The sequence below is a fragment of the Chinchilla lanigera genome, unplaced genomic scaffold (assembly GCF_000276665.1).
Source record: "Chinchilla lanigera isolate Chin_1 unplaced genomic scaffold, ChiLan1.0 scaffold00043, whole genome shotgun sequence".
Lineage (NCBI taxonomy): Eukaryota > Metazoa > Chordata > Mammalia > Rodentia > Chinchillidae > Chinchilla > Chinchilla lanigera.
In genome coordinates this window covers 8,861,507-8,870,431 of record NW_004955444.1, presented here as the reverse complement: position 1 = coordinate 8,870,431, position 8,925 = coordinate 8,861,507, and the positions used below count along the sequence as shown (strand labels likewise).

At 40.3% G+C, this 8,925-nt stretch overlaps 1 long non-coding RNA gene across 1 annotated transcript in view; it reads left to right on the top strand.

Moving 5' to 3' along the window:
* Window positions 1–955: 955 nt before the first annotated feature.
* The window catches only part of LOC106149352, a 79,081-nt gene continuing 71,111 nt past the window's right edge, over window positions 956–8,925 (top strand). Inside the window, exon 1 of the long non-coding RNA XR_001235491.1 lies at window positions 956–1,095. This is a non-coding gene — a long non-coding RNA (uncharacterized LOC106149352). The remainder of the gene's footprint in view (window positions 1,096–8,925) is intronic.

Genomic DNA, 8,925 nt, shown 5'->3' with positions numbered 1-8,925 from the left:
ATGGGCCTCGGTGGGAGCTGGGCAGGCTGCCTGGCTGTGCTTGCACGGCATTTAGACCCAGAGCCCTACATCCTGCTCTCAGCGAGCTGTGCTGGACGTGCCGCTTACATCAGAGGAAGAGGAGCCTGGTAATTTTCAACCTTGGGGTCTTCTTCTTATTTTAAAGATAAAAGAATGAAAACATAATAACAAGCACTCATACACTTACAAAATAGCACAAAAAACAATACAAGCAGTACTGAATTTCAGACAAGGTGATAGGAAATTAACAATGGTTGCTGTATTACATATTGATATCTTCAAGGTGGTTACTCAGGTAAACAAATATAGACATGCAAGATTGATTAAACGATTAAACATTAACTGTTCCTTTCAATAAAGTGATAGAAATCAGTAGTACAACTATGTCAGTTATCCTGTATATACATATATACATAATTTCCCCCTTCTTTCTTTTTTCTTTTCCCTCATCCCAGTTGTTCTTTACTTTTGAGCAGTTTCCTTTCATTTCACCTTATCTACTGTACCTCTTAATTTTTATTCACTCTTTCAAGTTCTTATACTAGTGAGACAATACGGTGCTTACACATTCGAGAAATGCAAATTAGAACAACACTAAGATTTAGTCTTTGGGTCTTTATCAAGGCTGGGGGTGGGGCGGTTGTGGAGTCTCCAGCCTAAGCTCTTCTACAGAGCAGCCGTGTGGGACAGATGGGGGAGGGGATCCCTTCATCGTACACCTGGATGGCAGCTGAGGTTCCCTGGAGGAGTCTAATTTTTAGCCTGCATTGCCATTGCTGCTGAATTTCCAAATGATTTTGTGCTAAACTCATTATCTTCCTTTAACTTGTTTTCTTTCAAAACAATTATCTCCATGGACTTGTAACATACATTACTTAGCAACCTGAGGTAGGGACTCTTCTTAGGGAGAACGGCTAAGCTGGAGCAGGTTTCCCCAAGGTTCACTTCGATTCAGAGGGTGCCCAGGGCTCCCAGGGCTCTTCCCAGACACCCTGACCATTTGTATTCACATACCGAATCAGAGCGTTCAGAGAGCAATCAACCGCACACAGATCCTCCACATTTGCAGAACAGGTAATTGTCCTGTTTGATCCTCGTCAGTTTTTCGGGTATGTTACAAGGGCCGAGCTCTGCTGCATAGAGTATTTATTTAGGGAACTTTCCTGAGAGATTCTTTTCCCCTGAGATGCATAATTTGCAGGCTGAGGAAAACATCAGTCTTTTGTGAGCCTGAGATTTTTCAATTTAAAGTGAAATACTTTGCTTCTGGGGACTCCTCTCCATGGGATTGTAAAGTGCCCTGGAGTCAATGTACAATTTGTTCCCTGAGAACTTTGTCTTGGGAGCATTGCAGTGGCTGGAAAGTACGAAAGTTGTTTCAATTTCAACTTCATTCGTGACTCCTGTGCAACCTTAGAGAAATTAGTTAACCTCCTTGGTTTTATGTGGTTCAAAATCAGACTATTACCTCATAGTCTGGGCTCACAACTGAGTAAGGACCTGAGTCTGGTGGGACCCCGGGTGAAGACTGCTGAACCAGCGTGGAAAGCCTCTCTCAGTTCAGAAGGGCATGACCACTAATTCTATTCTGCAGCCCTTCCAGGGGCTTATTACGTACTGACTCAACCTTATATGTGAGGAGTGTCAGGATTTTTAAAAGGATATTCCATGTTTGATTTTCTCGTTTGATTGTTTCCATTCTGGGGAAGGTGGAATTTATTATCACCAAACTTCTATAGTCAATTTAGGGCAGGAACTTAAAAACATGCTAAGATTCGATTTGTAGTCTCAGTAACACATAGGGTAAAACACATTCTTCCCCAACTCCATGGACAGTTTCCATGGTAACATTTACATTTTTTTTAGTGTACATTACACCTTGGGAGCCTCTTAGATGTAGACTCAGAGTTCCTGGGTTTAAATCCTGGAATCCCGGTCTGTCATTCAGTGAGGAATATTAGGCAAGTTACTTAGCTCTTTAAGGCTCATACCTCTCCTTTTTAAAATGGAAATAATGAGAATACTTACTGTATAGTGTTTCTTGGAGAATTAGATGAAATAACACATGCATATTTAGGATGTTTAAAATGTGGTCTGTTATAGAGTAAATTTCCAGTTACATTTTATTGATTTTATATTCTAGTATATCGATATATAATCAAGTTACATTTACAGCAAGTTATACTTAAGAAGTAGCGTGTCCTCAAGCATGTAGAGTGCTACTTTTGTTGATGAACTCTTTTTGTAAGCAGTTTGGTTTGCACACAGAAGCATTTGGCAGAATTTTGTTTCTGTTTGCAAACTCTGCATCAGGTGATGCACATGACCATGGCCATCTATCCCACACAAACACAAACGTGGTCATCTTTTCCGAAGTCATGGAACAATTAAGTTCATGAACCAAGGTACTTTAAAATATGTAGCATATGATAAATCATAAAAATACAAAAAAAAAACCCAAAATGACTCTTAATCTTCCTGCACAATGATTCTGGGTGACATTTTAAAAAACAGAAGCATCACATTTATAGTTAGAAATGTCAAACAGAAGAGAAATATGGAAAGTGGAAATTCTTCCCTTTTTACAAACAAATCCCTATCAGCTGTTTATGATTATTCCCAGCAAAAGGTGCATATTCCCTTATACAGCAGTGTGTTTCTTTCTTTTTCACCCACATCATCCTCAGCCTACTTTCTGCCCTTGTTTTTCCCACCACTTTTTCTGGGAATTCTTTCCACAACGGATTTACTGAATTCTCTTCAATGTTCTCTTAGTAGTGTATTCCACATCATATCGACATATTGTATTTGTCCTGGTATCTACTGATGACACTGGATTGTCTTCAGTTTTGATTGGTTTGCAGTTTGTGTAGATAGGTACACCTGCAAAAATTCTCCAGCACACACATAGCTATCTCTCTATCCCATGTGTGTGCTGGAGAATTTTTGCAGGTGCATCTATAAGATAATTTCATAGCAGTGGGCTTGCTGCATCAGTCTTTATAGTTTTTATAGTTATTTGATAGATCCTCCTGTACTAACCTACCTATCTAAAGGCTGTTTCCCATGCCTTTGTACAGACTCTAGTGTAAGCAGTTTTGCGATTAAAAAAATGACATAGTTATATATTTTTGGTGAGTAGAGTTCTGCACTTTCTCTTGTTTTGATTTATTATTTTTCTATGTTTGTGTGTGCTTACATATTTTTCTATTGTACATTATGTGATTGTAGGCTTTGTCCATTTTTTATTAGTTTATACATATTTTCCTTTTTTATATGATTTTTTTATAATGAATATGTGGCTTAAAAGATATATTAAGTTATATGTAATTTTAATCCTATCTTGGAATAAAAAATTTGTTTATGAGATAGAGTTGACAAAAATTGTATTTACTGACCTGGAATTTTTCTTCTTTTAAAAATAGCACCAGATATTCTTTTTTTTGTACCAGGAATCGAACTCAGGACCTTGCACTTACCAACCAGGTGCTGTGCCACTGAGCTAGATCCCTGGCCCGGGCCTTCTTTTTGAGTAAAAGTCATTTTTTTCTCCATGTGGGGTATATGTAGGTCAGGGCGCAGGACCTACCCTTGCCTACAAAGTTCTCCATGCTCCTGGGTACGACACAGGCATATGATTCACACTGAATAGAGGAGTCCTTCCTGTGATCTTGCTGTAGTCAGTGGAAAAGAGGTGATGCTGTCCTGCAGTATCCATGGTCAGATGGGTTACAGGACCCCATGAGGGTTCCAGTATTTATGGGTGCTCAAGTCTCTTATATAAAATGTCACAGTATCTGTAACCAACACATATGTGTAACCTACATACATCCTTTTGCATAGTTTAAATTATCTCCAGGCTACTTATAATATCTAATACAATGTAAATGCTATGTAAATAGTTGTAAACTATGTGGCTTTTGTTTGAATTTTTTATTGTTGGTTTTTATTTTTTTAATTCTTTTGATCCATGATTGGATATAGCTTCAGATATGGAGCCTGTGGATACACAGAGCCAACTCTACTCTCTCTCTCTGTGCCTGTGTCTATCTCTGTATCTGTCTCTGTCTCTCTGAATATCTGTCTTTCTGTGTCTCTGTCTCTGTCCCTGTCTTTGTTGCAGGAGCTGAAAAAGATAAGTAGGATGCTGAAGAGAGTACAATGCAGTAGAACCTTGTTAGGGAGTGAAAGCAGAGCTACAGAAGAAGGCAAATATATAATCAATAATTTGATAGGAGAGGATGAGCTGAAGATAAGTAAGGGCAGGTGGGGAAAATGTTGCAGTGACGTGAAATTCAAATAATCCCAGCAGAGCTGTGAATGTCATGCAATCCTGATTTTCAAGTTATATTACAAAGCTACGGTGATTTAAAACAGTATGGTATTGGCACAAAACAGACATGTGTATTAATGTAACAGATTTGAGGATGCAGAAACAACCCCAGACACATTCAGCCATCTTACCTTTGACAAAAGGGCCAAAAACATAAGCTAGAAGAAAGGTAGTTTTTTTTAGTAAATGTTGCTGAGAAAACTAGCTGTCCACATACAGAAGATTGAGGCTAGGCCCATATCTCTCACTATGTAGTAAACTAAAATCAAAATGGTTAAAAGATATAAATATTAAAGCACTTAACCTGCTGGAAGACTTCTGAAGTCACAGATATAACCAGGTAGTTTCTAAATAGAACCCCAAGAAAAAGAATCAAGAATCAACAAATGGGATTATATCAAACGAAAAAGCTTCTCTACAACAAAAGAAACAAGCAAAAGAGCAAAGAGACAATCTACATAATAGGCAAAAATCTTTGACAGCCACACCTCAGACAGATGACTAATATCTAGACTATATATAGTGAGTGCAGCATAATTAGACTCCACAAATAAAAGACCCAATACAAATGGGCAACTGAAATAAATAGATACTTTCATAAAAGCAGCTCAGAAGGAGTACAAATGGCCAATAAATACATAAAAGCCGTTTAACATGACTGCTCATTAGAGAAATAAAAATTAAAACAACACTGAGATTCCATCTTACTCCAGAAAGAACGGCCATCATCAAGAAATCAAATAATGACAAATGCTGGTGGGGGTGTCGGGGAAGGAAACCCATCTACACAGCAGGAGTGTAGTAATCCAGGACAACCACTGTGGAAGCCAACACGGAGAGTCGTCCTCAAAAACCTAAAAACAGAGATTCCATTTGACCCCACTGTTTCCTACTAGGCATCTTCCAGAAAGAGCTAAGGACATCATGCTGCAGTAATAAGTGCACACCCATGGTTATAGCAGCATAACAGCTCAATCCTGTAAGCGGCCTACATGACCATCAACAGATGGAGTATGACTTTCCCATAAAGAAGGATAAACTTGAGTCACTGATGGGAAAGTGAGTGCACTTTGAAACCACAATGTTAAGGAATAAATCGACACATGAGCTTAAATATGGTTTCTCTTACATGAGAAACCCAAAGTGTAAATAAATTAAAGCTGAATAAAAGATAGAAAAAAAGGAAGCAAGGAGATAGAGGAGGAGGACAAGGGTACATAAAGAGAAGTAAGGTGTGTCATGTACACACACCAATGAACTGCAATGAATGTAATCATTATGTATGGCAACCATGTACTCATGCGAGAAAAGAAGGAATGAATGTGCACCAGCAGTTGCACTATGACCTCTCTGTTGAGAAATGGCCAAGTCCTAACAGGAGACTGGTTCGATAAACATTAGTCAGCCTACAGCCTCCAGTCTTCCTGTACATGTGACTCTATGTTCCTGAATCTTTTTTTTTTTTTTTTTGGTAAACACACACACACATACAAATACACAAACACACACACACATACACACACCAATAGCTTCAGAGGCATTGAAGTTCAGGATCTCTCTTAATTCCACATCCCTCACTAATTCTTTCCTTCCCTTTCCGTATTAATTGGGAATCTGGGATTTGAATGTCCCCACATGTGAGGGGGTGAGTCCTACTTCATTACACAGATTTTAATAACCAGGGTTCCACACTAAAAACATATAAAGCCAGGACTTCAGAGTCCGATTTCATAATGCTGCTTACTTTTGGCATTGAGCACTGTTTTATGATCATATTCCTTTCGGCAAGCCAGAAGTTCAACTTTCAGTAAGAAGAGTTAAGTGGTGAAAATGTGTAAGATAAACTCATAAAATTAGGCTTCTAAAACAGGAATTAGCTAAGTGAAAAAGCATAAAATCAGCTCATAGTAAGTAAAGCTAGCAATTTATATCCACTTAAAAATGTTTTTAATTTTTTTACAGTGTGATAGTAGCAAGAGTGACAGATCAGCAAAATTCAGACCATGTAATAAAACCAGCCACAGTGATTAAAGAGGAAAGTTTACTAAGTGTAGATCAAAATGATTTTCTCTCTTCAGGATGAACTCATTAGAAAAGTCAGACTGGAACCATCTGGCTTACATTCAGACTGACGGAGCCACGGACTACATTAAAGCTACAGGGCCTTTTCTCCCATGGGGATCTTCGGCTTTTGCTTGTGAGACGAGCTGAGAACAAGGGCACCATACAGTGCTGCCTTTTGTGAATGCGTCGAATTTGGTGAGGGACGCATCCCACATTCCCATTCGTCTGGCTTTTCCATAGCCAGGTATAGAGATGATCACATATCTGGCATCGCTAGGAGAAGAGGATTTTAAATATATGAACTCTTTAAAGTAACTCTGTCTTCAAAGACTTCCATGTTAATTATTTTTAAGAGAACATTTTCTAACCTGTCTTTTTACTTTGTTGTAAAACAAGGGCACTATTGGGATTTACTATCATTATAATTAATATATATTAATACCGCTCTGTGTCTTTCGGGGTAGCCTGAACTCACACCATTGACTATAACTTGTCCTCCACTGTTGCGGCATCCCCACCTCCTGCCACTCCTTTGAGTTTAAATTTGCAAATGTGAAGTGGTGAATACCATGGCCTTGGGACACAGACAGGGGGCATTGTTTTCCAAAAGTTTGGATCACTGTAAAGTGCTAGAAGATTCTTATGCTGATGCAGAATTCAGATAGGCTATCTAGAGGGAGTCCCCAGTGATTAGTTCTTCAAGACTTGGGGAATAGAATTCTTTCCCCTTTTCTGGACTAGTCTTCTTCCTCCTTGCCTGGTCTCTTAATCCACTTCCTACTGGTATAGCAGAGTACCCTAGACCGGCAAATTTATAAAGAAAAGAAGATTATTTAGCCCATATTTCTAGGGGCTGAAAGTCCAACGCTGGGTGGCGGCGCCCTACTGAGGGCTTCTGACCGCATAACATGGCATGAAAGCAGAAGGCGGAGCAGCAGGCAAACGGCAAAGACGACAGCTCGATCCTGTGGAAACTGAAGGCGTTAGTTCTTTTAATGACCTAATCACCTCTTAAAAGTCCTACTTCCTCAGACACTGTTACAGAGGCACCAAATTTCTACATGCATTTTGGAGGGGGATAAACCACTTCCACCTATAGCACCAGATTATTTCCTGTTCGTCCTTTTAATCTTAGCCACTTCCCCTCGGGGACCCTCTGTGATTCCTCCGTTAGGTCTTCTTTGCCAACATAGCACTCTAAACTTTTTTGTATATCACTTAATGAACCGTTTTACCACGTTTCTTATTTAATGTGTGTGTTTTGGCAGATTTGCTGCAGGCTGGCACTCACCCATTTAAACTCTCCCCGGCACCAGCACATGGTGGTCTGTACATAGTGGGTGCTTTATAAACATTTGTTTAATGAGTGACGTTTGCTACTTAGGTAGAAGTGAATTTAATTCTTGCTTCACGGGCCACACAACTTGGGTCAAAGCACTCAGGGTCTGAATAAGAATCACAATAGCAATGAAGTATTGATATTTCTAGTTCTAGAAAGAAAGTAGCTTTTGCTATCAGTTTTGTGGTGCAGATTTCATAAATACACAAAGACTTCTATCTTCTGACTTACAACCCGGCCCTGCTATAGTAGAACATCAGAACTCAGTCAGCGTGGGGCTCCCTTCTCTTTTGTGGATGTGCACGAGAATCTGGAAGGAAAAAGTGGCTGGGAGCTGGAGGAGGACTTCTAATCTTCAGTTTGTAACTGGTACTCCAACTGGCCAGCTCCCTGTCGTCTGCAAGTAGGAGTTTCTGCTGCCTGCATGTCAAGGGGGGCCAAGGGGAATCTGCCTGGTCTTGGACTTGTGATACCCTCAAAGTCATCACCTTTGGAGTCCTGCCACATTCTGGGCTCTGGTCATCTCAGATTTCTTCCCTGTGCTGTGGAGCTGCTCCTTTTCTCTCCCCTCCTTTGAAGCCATTTGTTTTGTACCTTCCCTCCTCGCTTCAGTGTCCCAAGTTGTTCTTTGAAATAAAGATTCAGTAAAACACGAGCCAGGAAAGATGTTTGATAACAATTCCTACCATGTACCCCGCAACCTAGTTGCCTCTAAGGGAAATGTGCCCGAAGGTCCAGCTGGTTTCAAGGCAGAAGTATTACGGCGAAGGGTGTAGCTGAGGAAAGCTGCTTACCCCAGGCATCCAGAAAGGGGAAGTGTAGAGAGGGGAGGGAGGAGCGGCCAGGGACAAGACACAGGTGCCAAGGTCAACCCCATGGCCATTCCCTGCAGCAGGCCCCACCTCTGGGTTTTCACCACCTCCCCAAAACATCGAATTATGATCTCATCCGTGGATTGAGCCGCTCATGATCTCATCACCTGAAAGCCCCACCTCTGAACATGAGCGGCTTTTGAGGGAACATTTCAAGTCATCACAATTAACAAGGAAATTATCCTGTAGTCAGGGTTGATTTCATGTCCCCATGTCACAAAATTACTGGGGTGCCAAACAAGGCTCTTTTGTCCATTAGAAACCAAGGGATTTACCAGGGATTTAGGGCCTCCAAA